The sequence below is a fragment of the Equus przewalskii genome, chromosome 6 (genome assembly GCF_037783145.1).
Source record: "Equus przewalskii isolate Varuska chromosome 6, EquPr2, whole genome shotgun sequence".
Classification (NCBI taxonomy): domain Eukaryota; kingdom Metazoa; phylum Chordata; class Mammalia; order Perissodactyla; family Equidae; genus Equus; species Equus przewalskii.
Genome location: NC_091836.1, coordinates 54,253,488 through 54,263,373, shown reverse-complemented (window position 1 = coordinate 54,263,373; position 9,886 = coordinate 54,253,488). Strand labels below are relative to the sequence as shown.

General features: G+C 48.3%; 1 pseudogene; it reads right to left on the bottom strand.

The window, feature by feature from the left end:
* Positions 1-5,862: 5,862 nt before the first annotated feature.
* Positions 5,863-8,590, bottom strand: LOC103548034 (elongation factor 1-alpha, oocyte form-like; annotated as a pseudogene).
* Positions 8,591-9,886: the final 1,296 nt, after the last annotated feature.

The window sequence follows — 9,886 nt, the reverse complement described above, 5'->3', positions numbered from 1 at the left end:
GTTTGGGTCCAAGTTGACTTTTTGAGACAGCTCAAAGCCTGCACTTCTCATTTAGAGGAAAGACATTCATCTGGGCACTCCATGGCTCTTTACTGCCCTCACCACGAAATCCAGACTCCCTAGCTTGACATCGAGCCCTTTCCAAGACCTGCCCATTCTTTTTTTTTTTTTTTTTTATTGAGTTATTGATAGGTTACAATCTTGTGAAATTTCAATTGTACATTAATGTTTGTCAGTCATGTTGTAGGTGCACCACTTCACCCTTTGTGCCCAACCCCCACCCCACCTTTCCCCTGGTATCCACTAAACTGTTCTTGGTCCATAGTTTTAAATTCCTCATATGAGTGGAGTCATACACAGATTATCTTTCTCTCGCTGGCTTATTTCACTTAACATAATTCTCTCAAGGTCCATCCATGTTGTTGCAAATGGAATGATTTTGTTCTGTTTTGCAGCTGAGTAGTATTCCATTGTATATATGTACCACATCTTCCTTATCCATTCGTCTGTTGCTGGACACTTAGGTTGCTTCCACGTCTTGGCTATTGTAAACAGTGCTGCAATAAACATTGGGGTGCACAGGACTTTTGGGATTGCTGACTTCAGGCTCTTTGGATAAATACCCAGTAGTGGGATGGCTGGATCGTATGGTAGTTCTATTTTTAGTTTTTTGAGGAATCTCCATACTGTTTTCCATAGTGGCTGCACCAGTTTGCATTCCCACCAGCAGTGTATGAGGGTTCCTTTTTCTCCGCAACCTCTCCAACATTTGTTGCTATTAGTTTTAGATATTTTTGTCATTCTAACGGGTGTAAGGTGATATCTTAGTGTAGTTTTGATTTGCATTTCCCTGATGATCAGCGATGATGAGCATCTTTTCATGTGCCTATTGGCCATCAGTATATCTTCTTTGGAGAAATGTCTGTTCATGTCTCCAGCCCATTTTTTGATTGGGTTGTTTGATTTTTTGTTGTTGAGTTGTGAGAGTTCTTTATATATTATGGATATTAAGCCTTTGTCAGATATATGACTTGCAAATATTTTTTCCCAGTTAGTGGGTTGTTTTTTTGTTTCAATCCTGTTTTCATTTGCCTTGAAGAAGCTCTTTAATCTGATGAAGTCCCATTTGTTTATTCTTTCTATTGTTTCCCTTCTTTGAGAAGGCATGGTGTCCGAAAAGATCCTTTTAATACTGATGTCAAAGAGTGTACTGCCTACGTTTTCTTCCAGAAGCCTTATGGTTTCAGGTCTCACCTTTAGGTCTTTAATCCATTTTGAGTTTATTTTGGTGAATGAAGACCTGCCCATTCTTGACATTCCCAATCTGCAGGCCAGCCATACGGTCCTCCAGGCTCCGGCTCCCCTCTGGGCTTTTAGGCATGCTTTTTTTAGATAAGTATTTCCAAGAAGTTTTCTCTGCTTCCTTAAGTTAGGCCCTCCTTTCATTTGTCCATGGCCTCCTGAAGTTGCCCTATCACAGCCTGTCTCACATCATATTATAACTTTCTATTCACTTGTCTGCTTCCCTGCCAGACTGTGAGGTCTGGGCGGGCAGGACTAAGTCTCCAGTCCAGCTCAACCACGCTTATCACCAATGGATATCTGGTAAAATAGGAGATGAATGAATGAATGATAAATGGCTCCCTGTCCTCCTGGCCTCAGTCAGGTTGGGTGATCAGGGTGTCCACAGTGAGTCTGCAGGATCATGGGCTACAAGCTACAGCCTTGCATGCTGAGTGGTTGGGGCCTAGTGAGCTCTGTGCATCAGCCCAGAACAAGCTCTCTCCTACAGGCACCCACCATCCCGGGGAGTAGGTTGGGAGCTGCAGAGCCTCCTAAATTGGCCTGAGGAGATGGGCTTACAGCTAACCAGACAGGAAACTTTTTAGAGCCCTGGAGTCTGACAGACAGAGAGAAAGTCAGAAATGTGGGAGCCAGGGTGATTCCTTTTGGATCTGAGACAGTCAGGTCAGCCCTGCAGCCAGGGACTGCTAGGAACAGAGACAACTGCAGGGCACAGCAGGCTTCCAGCTGAGAAGGTGATCCCGTGGCAGCAGGGAAGGTTTCCCAGCACTGATGCATGAGTGCAGGGAAAGCTGCTGCCAGAAGCAAGTCAGGGCTTCCAGGAAGAGGGTGGGAGGCTGCGTGGGGGCAGCATGACCTCTCAGGAAAGGTGGGCTCAAGGACTTTGTGTGGAGCAGTCTAATGTGGTATGAGGTCTATACGATAGCTTTATTCTACACAGTGTGGATGGTTGTTTAACATTTGAAGCACCCTACTTGGGACTGCACACTCTAGAGGTGGTTGTTTAGCATTTGAAAGCGTAATCAGAAGCCCCCCAGAGGTGGGAGTGAGGGGTAGGGGAGTGGCTATTACCACATAAGTCAGACAAACCTCAACCATATTTATCTCCAGTCTGCACCAGAGGGTTTGTTGTTTGTCGTAATGGATATTAGTAAAGATTTTTCAGTGGTGAAATGAGTAAAGTTGACCTACCGGTTGACTAGAACAATTATACAGGCACCTTCCTGGATGAACAGGTGAGCCCAGCAGCCTCTCCCCTTTGAAGTAGCAGCCAGGATCTGAGGACTCCATCCCATGCTGAGTCATTTTCAGGGGAGTCTGTCCCCCAGGAGAAGGCTGGCTGAAGCATACTGCCAGATGTTGTCATTGACCTGCATGCCTGGTGCTCGTCAGAGACTGCGAGGACAGATTGGTGAGACTTCAAACAGTACAACAGACATGCAACTGTTTTATGCCTGCTAACAGAAGTATGTGTGGGACAATTCAGCAAGAACCTTGGTTCATTGTACCAACTGGTCTCAGGGGCAGGTGTGGGGAGATCTAACAAGAGGAGGCCTCCAATACCTGCCAACCTGGTGACTGCCAAGGTGCCTCAGATGCATTTGCAACATTATGTTTAGGACTAAATGAGGCGACCCTGCACTGACAAGCACACTTCTCGGGTGAAATGTCAGAGCTCTTACATGCTAGTCTGAAGGGCTATAGCCATGGTTTGGTACAGACTTTGGCCCATTCTGGCAGCTCTTTGCAGTGCTGCACAGAAATACTCTTGGTGTTTCTAATTAGAGACAAGATTCCCTCAACGACCAACAACAGTTACTCCACCCCAGTGAGGAATGACTGAGAGGAGGAGAGAAGATGGCACTTGGGAGGATTCACCGTGATATTTTTCATTTTCTTTTCAAATTGAATTTTTAAAGGCAGTCTTAAGACACAAGCATCAAAACCATGAGTATTCTTGAGAATTAAGAGTAAATTGGCGGGTAAACAGTTGTTCACTTATTTCAACAAACTTATGTTGACATTCATTCATTCATTCACTATCCAACAAATATTTATTGAGTACTTTAGGAAGCCAGACACTGCTAAATTAGAAGTTTAGTTCTCCAATCATTGTAAGCAAAATTGTCATTGTGATTTATAGAATTCTACATATAGCGTTCTGAGGACAAAAAGGACTAGCCATTCTGCACAGGCCACAGGAGTGGGTGGGGAATATAACAGGTGAGCAATCTGCACTCTATCCTTGCCACAGCTCTTGAACCTGCCTGGCTCTCCCACCCAGGCTGGGCGGACTTTGACTACATTGACAGGCTTGAGGTACTCCAAACCTTGGTCCAGGTCCCATTAGGCAGATGCATGCTGACAACAGCTGGAATTTGACAGGTTTTCCAGCCTGCAGACAGGTGAACTTCTTGATACCTTGCATGGTGACAGCTCTGATATGTCATCCTGCTATTATTTCCAGGTTTGCGCTGGGTCTAGGGTTTCCTTGGAGATTTGCACTTGAGACAGAGCCAACTTGACAGGCAGGAACAGGTAACATTATTGATCAGTGAGAAAAATAGGCCACTGTACTCCTAGTCTAAATCTTGGACATCAAAGTCTCAGGAATGGGCAGGAAGTGATACTCCCAACCTGGCTTCAGAAAGGACTCCAATAATCCGCTCAGGCCTTGCTACATTTTAATAGCACTCTCAATGTTTGAAGATTAATGGTTTTTCCAATAGAGAACTGATTGCGATTGTTTTACAGTTGATTAATTTCCTTCAGGGAGGGCAGGGTCTATGTGCACATGCTAGCACCTCCTAGCAGATGCTGATAGGCAAGGGATTCCACTTCCAGGTTTGAATTACCCCCGTGACTATCTCAGCCTGGACTGCTCCCCTCTCTCCAGACGAGTGTCTTTTAGTTGGCAATCAACTCCCACCTCTCATCATAGAAGCTACATCCTTCTAATTCCTCAGGCCTAAAACCTAGATGTCACCTTTGACTCCATTTCTTCACACTTCATGTCCAATATTTAGAAATTTGTCAGTTTGTAAAGATATTCCAGAACTTCTAAAAATATGTTCGGTAAAACTTCTCACCACTTAACTCCATCATGACCCCCTCATCCCCAACCTCCCAAGTTACCACCTTGCTTGGATTATTGGAATATCCTGCTTTTCATCTTTCATGGTCTACTCCCACCTTTACCATTCTCTTTGCTCACTTTCGTTGTGCTCTTACAGCTATATTTGCCTATCTCCACCCACCAGGTAAAAGTCCGTGGGGTCAGAACAGCAGCTGGCGCATGGCAAGTACCAATATTTAATGGATAAAGAACACCACAGGTAGACCTCGGGTGATATCGAACCTGAAGTGAGTTTGCTCACCCATTGCACAGCAAGCCAGTCTCTGACATTGGGTGTAGAAGAACGTAGGAGTTTTATTATTGCACAGTTGCTGAGCAAGGAGAAAGGGCAGCTAACGCCAAAATCCCAAACTCCCCGAAAAGCTAAAAGGGTTTTTATTTGGGGTTTTAGGTAGGGGAGGGGGAGCATATGGCCTTGCTGGTCGGAGCTTTCCCACCAGCCTGTGTTTGGCCTTGAAACTACGTGCAGAGAGGAGGGAGATTTCCCAACAGCCTGTACCTCCTTGGCGGGGAGGAAGAGGAGATAACAAATCCAAGTGCTTGCGCTTGTCCTTGGCTGTGTCTGTCTCCATGGTGGACAGTGGATTCTGGAGCTAGGAAGCCAGGGAGAGAGCAGAGTATGAGTGCTTTGGTTTTAACTCCATACATGCTGGGTTTAATGTAGGGAAACTCATACCAGGGCTGGTTATCTGACTTTCAGCATATGTGGCACATGCATACAGCTTATTAAGCTCCAGGAGGTGTTATCCAGCTGCATCCCTTAATGTAAAACAAAAATTAGGGAACAAAGGGAACAAAGGCTCTCAAGTTCCATCCATCCATTCCTCACCCTCTAGGCATATTAACTTAACCTAAACTAACATGTTAGACAGCAGCTTGAGCTCAGACTTCCAAATGAACTGTTTCTAGAGCTCTCACCCCACTGTTAGCCAAGTGACCTTTGGCATTTACTGTTTTATCAGGGTTCTGGATAATAGAGCACCTGGCACCAAAAATCACACATACAGTAAGTTGTGTTGGACTAACCCATTGGCACCAAGGTTCTGTCCTATGCTGTTATGAGAATACTTTTCACATCCCAGAACAATTCCACTTCCTCACAGCAGGGACAGGCCAGACAGGTGATTAGGTTTGAGGGAAATGGGAGAGAGGATGGGATAGAGCCCTGGGCATGAGGACGAGGAGGTAGAGGACCCTGAATCATCTTCACAACCCAGGACACAAACACTTTGAAACCTATGGGCTTTAAATTGTAGTCAGTCTACCTAGAGGCGCCCCATTTATCTCATGCTTTCCTCCTTGGAAGAGCCCAGGACAGCCAGCCTTATTAAATAAGTTTTATTAATCTTACTTGGTAAATACATAGAATGTTAAGTAATTTCTACAGTGCAGGTTACTGAGGAAGCTGCAGGGGACACGCTTCACTTCTTGCTCACCTTTACTGCTGACTTGGTGACCTTGCCAGCTGTGGATGACTTCTTATCCACTGTCTTGATGACTCCAACAGCCACTGTTTGTCTCATGTCCCGCACAGCAAAATGGCCTGGAAGAGGAGTGAAGAATGAGATTCCTGGAAAACGGCATGAAGGAAATGCTCCTGCACTTTTTTCCCACGACTCAGTAGCAATCCTTGACTCACCTAGAGGTGGGTACTCAGAGAAAGTCTCCACACACATGGCCTTGCTGGGGACCATCTGCACGATCGCTGCATCGCCCGACTTCAGGGCCTTGGGGTTTTTCTCCAGCTTCTTGCCTGAGCGCCTATCAATCTTTTCCCTCAATTCAGCAAACTTGCAAGAGATGTGGGCTGTATGGCAGTCCAGCACTGGGGTATAGCCGGCGTGGATCTGCCCAGGGTGGTTCAAGATGATCACCTGCCAGGGGAGGAGGTGGAATTAGAGATCGATGGCTTGTGTGATCTGGGGCCAACTCTTGATGAACCTGGGCCTCAAGCAAAATCAGGACTAATTCCTAAGAAACATTCCCCACCACCAGCGGGGCCCCTAAATCCCATGGCTTCCTGGGGACTTACCTGTGCCACAAAGCTGCCAGCCTCTATGGGGGGGTCGTTCTTGCTGTCTCCAGCCACATTTCCACGATGAATGTCCTTCACAGACACATTCTTGACGTTGAAGCCCACGTTGTCACCAGGCAGGGCCTCAGTCAGGGCTTCGTGGTGCATCTCCACAGACTTGACCTCGGTGGTGAGGTTGCTGGGGGCAAAGGTGACCACCATCCCAGGTTTCAGGAAGCCGGTCTCCACGCGGCCTACAGGCAAGTGCCAATGCCTGTCCAAAGGCAGAAGGGAAGTCAGAATGGTCCTAGACCTACCCAGTGAGAACTGGCTTCCTGGGAAGTCCCTTGTTCCTGTGTTCAGGGGCAAAGGGCTACCTACAGAACTGGTAGGAAGCACTGCGTGGATCACTGGCTATTTAAACTGTGTACCGGCTGAGCTGGAAATGCTGGGTGCTTCTGTACTTTATCCTAGCTTAGAAACTGTGGCTTCAAGTCAGGATTTGAACCCTGGCAGTCAGACACCAGAGCTTACTCTTAACTCCTTAATCCCTAAAGGACAGCCTCCCCTCAGTCCCACCCAGCCCTCAGTCACCTCCAATCTTGTACACGTCTTGCAGAGGCAGCCTCAGAGGCTTGTTGACTGGGCGAGTGGGCGGGAGGATGGAGTCCAGAGCTTCCAGCAGAGTCACCCCGGTGGCGTTTCCCTCTTTCCTCTCCACCTTCCAGCCCTTGAACCAGGGCATCTGCGGGGATGTAGAGCAGAGGTGAGTCTCGGGTTTGGTTCCCAGCGGCACCTCTTCCCCAGGACTTACTGCGCCTGCCCACCCACCCAGTACTCACGTTGCTGCTGGGCTCCAGCATGTTGTCGCCGTGCCAGCCCGAGATGGGCACGAAGGCCACAGTGGCCGGGTTGTAGCCGATCTTCTTGATGTAGGCGCTCACTTCCTTGGTGATCTCTTGGAAGCGCGCAGCGCTGTAGGCAGGCTCAGTTGAGTCCATCTTGTTGACGGCCACGATGAGCTGCTTCACGCCTAGCGTAAAGGCCAGTAGCGCGTGCTCGCGGGTCTGCCCGTTCTTGGAGATGCCTGCCTCAAACTCGCCCACGCCGCCGGCCACGATGAGCACGGCGCAGTCGGCCTGTACATGTGGTCACAGGGACCGCAAGGGAATGAGGGAGGGGGTGTCGGCCGGGCTGGGAAGCTGCCTGGAGCTTTGGGCAGTGCCAGATTCCTTTGTAAAGCTGAGGGACACTCCCCAGAAACTTACAGAGGGCTCACGGGAATTTATGGACCCCCTGGCTGCTAGGCACAGAGGTCCTGCTTCCCTAACTCTCATCTAGTCCCATAAATGAGCTTTAGTTCCTTCCTCTAGGACCTCAAGTGGTCTCCTCGTTTGGGTGTCAGAAAATTTGCTCCCTGCCCCAGCTCCAAAGGGCGACACTATCTGAGCCTCATTAGAGTGATGAGACTCAGTTCTGTCCTTCAGTTCTTCCAGAATTGCTGATTGACATGGGTGAGAAAAACCCTTCCAAGGCTTATGATACGGTCCTTCGCCAAGTCCCAGAAATAAAGACTGAGCTTTCCCACCACACCCATAGAGAGGCCCCTGGGGACGTGGACTGCTTTACCTGGGAAGTGCCAGTAATCACGTTCTTGATGAAATCCCTGCGGCCTGGGGCATCAATGATGGTGATGTAGTATTTGCTGGTTTCAAACTTCCACAGGGAGATGTCTATGGTGATGCCACGCTCTCTCTCTGCCTTCAGCTTGTCCAGCACCCAGGCATACTTGAAGGAGCCCTTGCCCATCTGGGGAGAGGTGAGGGAGTAGAATGCATTGATGCTGAGCTGACAGGTCTATTGCAGCTGACTTCAGCAGCACCTTAGCCCTGCAGAGTGCACCCTGCTTTCTGTACTCTGAAATTAGATCCACACACAGGAGGACATCCCCCCATACTCCCCAGCACTCCTAGACACAGTGGGTGCCTTACCTCTCCTGCTTCCTTTTCAAACTTCTCGATGGTTCTCTTGTCAATTCCCCCACACTTGTAGATGAGGTGCCCAGTGGTGGTGGACTTGCCAGAGTCCACATGGCCAATAACAACAATATTGATATAGGTCTTCTCTTTGCCCATGGTGGTGGGTTCACTACAATCACTGCAGGAAAAAACAGTGGGGGTGGGTGAGGCCAAATATTCCAGGCTTGCCTCCTTCCTTTATTCCTCTCCACTCTGCTCCCATCCAGCAGCCCCTCCTCACTTCAGTGCCTAGCACAGAGTCCAGGACATGGTGTTAACTGAAAAGTGAAACTGACTTGCCCAGGCTCACACCCCTTGGGCTATAATCTCAGGGGCTTGTAGTGGGTACTTGCAAGGCAGTCTTAGTTCATCTTTTCTCCTGTGTGGGCCTTCCCTAGAACATCTGGGGTTTAGCTTTTCCTCATTCCCCTAATGCCCTCCTCCCTCCAGTTCATCTCTAGTACAAAAGACCCTGATGCTCGGGTACGCTTTGCAGCTTGTCCCCTGTAAGTCCTCGCCTCTAAAGAAAAAGAAACGAACCTGAGCCAGAGATCAGCAAGAGTGCAGCAGCTGTGAAAACGGTGAACTTCTTGCCTTCCGCTTTTATAAACCTAGCGCTGGCCCCTCCTTCTTCTGGTTCCAACCAAATCTGAAACCAGAGCCCAAATTAGTTAGAAAAATGCCACTCCCTCCCCCTAGGCCCAATTTCAGGGACTTCTAACTTGACCAAGTGAGTGTTTGGATGAAGAGAGGGTGGGTGAGGCACGCTAATACTTTTTTTAAATAAAATACTGGGTGTGTGGAGTGTGGGAAGGGAAAGGACTGGAAATAAGAAAAATAAAATAAAATAAATGTCACACAGTACCAGACTTTGTGCAGGTGACCCCCAAAGACTAAGATGCAGAATGGTTGTGGGTATTCATTCATTCAGCGTTGATTGAGAAATATGGTGTCTGGCATTGTGCAGGAGACTGAGAACTCGTTATTAGGAAGCAGTCATGGCCTCTCTTCTGAAAAACTCTCAGCCTCTGCTGGGCTCCTCCAGTTTAGCTGTCTAGGATTGCTTAAAGGGAGAGCTGCTTGGACCACATTGAGACTGGCTGTGGCTGTTTGGAGTCTTCTCTAAGGCCAGCTATGTCCTCATCCTTCCCTGGGGAAGTCCTTGGCAGAGCTCAGTCACACACACAGTAAATATTCCCTCTCTCCGACCCCTTCCCCCAGCCCGTGCTTGGGCCCAGGATGGCAGGAGGCCAGTAGTCTGGACTTTCAGGGTTCCCTGTCCCACTGAGGCCCACTTCCTTGAGCGCTGTCCACTTCTCATTAAGCAGAGAAGCTCCATTTTCCACCTTTGCCCCTAAAGAACTAAGAAACTAGAATGCCAGAGAAGTAAGTTCCTCAGGAAACATCTAATTC